Consider the following 1,601-nt stretch of genomic DNA (forward strand, 5'->3'; position numbering starts at 1 on the left):
TGCCACACATATCAAATACCCTGGAACTCTGTTGATATATTTTTTGAATTATGGTTTGTTGTTTATTCTTTTGTTTTTTTGAACTATAAAATGAGAAATTTAAATCTCAAAATTCACCACCTTAGAATTATTTACCTATTGCTTTTCACTCTTCCCTCCAATTCAAACAACTGACTCTGTTTCCCTTTACCATTGGACACCTCTCCCACCATTGTCTTTACGTAGGTGAAAATATGCTAGGCTGGCTGGTTGGCTTAGTTGGTTAGAGTGGGTATTACAACACCAAGGTCAAGGGTTCAGGTCACCGTATGTGCCAGCTGCTCCCTGCCCCTCCCAAAAGAAAAAAGCCAGACTAGTGAACGATGCAGTCAAGATGGCTGAAGGTGACCCTAAGAAACCAAAGGGCATGATGTCTGCATTTGCTTTCTTTGTGCAGACGTGCAGAGAAGAACACAAGAAGAAAAATTCAGAGGTCCCTGTCGATTTTGTGGAATTTCCCAAGAAGTGTTCTAAGAGGTGAAAGACAACATCTGGGAAAGAGATGTGTAAATTTGATGAAATTGCAAAGGCACATAAAGAATGCTATGATTGGGAAGTGAAGGATTATGGACCAGCTAAGGGAGGCAAGAAGGACCTGAATGCCCCCAAAAGGCCACCATTTGGGTTTTTCCTCTTCCGTTCTGAATTCCGCCCCAAGATTAATTCCATAAACCCTGGTATCTGTATTGAAGACATGGCCAGAAAGCTGGGTGAGATATGGAATACCTCAAGTGACAGTGAAAAGCAGCCTTATATCACCAAGGTGGCGAGTCTGCAGGAGAAGTCCGAGATGGATGTTGCTGACTGCTAAGTCTAAAGGAAAGTTTGATGGCACAAAGGGTCCTGCTAAAGTTGCCAGGAAAAAGGTGGAAGAGGAAGACAAAGTAGATGAGGAGGAAGAAGAGGAAGAGTATGAACAAAAAGCTGTTTATCTGTCAAAAAAAAAAAAAGAAAGAATATATGCACAAAATTTTAATAATAGTGGTGTGATGATTAATTTTATATGTCTACTTGGCTAGGTTATGGTGTCTAGTTGTCTGGTCAAACACAAATCTAGATGTTGTTCTGGAAGTACTTTTCAGTGTGATTAATATTAAAATCAATAGACTTTGAGTAAACAGATTACCCTTCATTAAGGGAATTATCCTCCATTAAGGTGGGCCTCATCCGATCAGTTGAAGGGTATAAGAAAAAAGACCAGTTTTCCAAAGAAAAATGAATTTGGTCTTAAGACTGCAATGTAGAAAAAATGTCAAAGTTTCTAGCCAGCCTGACCTCTTCTGCAAATTTCAGACTCAAGAGAAAAACATTTGGCTCTTACCTAAATTTCCAGCCTGCCAGCTTGCCTTGTGGGTTTCACATTTGCTAGCTCCCATGATTACCTTAGCTAATTCCTCAAGATAAATCTCCCTGATGGAGTTTGGATGTGTTGTCCTCCCAGAACTCATGGAAATCTGATCTCCAGTGTGGCAGTTTGACTCATGGGGTCAGATCCCTCATGAATGGATTAATGCTCTCCCTAGGTGGGGGGATTAATGAGTTGAGTTCTCTCTTGGTTAGTT

At 40.5% G+C, this 1,601-nt stretch overlaps 1 pseudogene; it reads left to right on the forward strand.

Annotated features, from left to right (window-relative positions):
- Positions 1–373: 373 nt before the first annotated feature.
- LOC103584392 lies at positions 374–965 on the forward strand (annotated as a pseudogene).
- Positions 966–1,601: the final 636 nt, after the last annotated feature.

Source organism: Galeopterus variegatus, unplaced genomic scaffold (genome assembly GCF_000696425.1).
Source record: "Galeopterus variegatus unplaced genomic scaffold, G_variegatus-3.0.2 Scaffold53082, whole genome shotgun sequence".
NCBI lineage: Eukaryota > Metazoa > Chordata > Mammalia > Dermoptera > Cynocephalidae > Galeopterus > Galeopterus variegatus.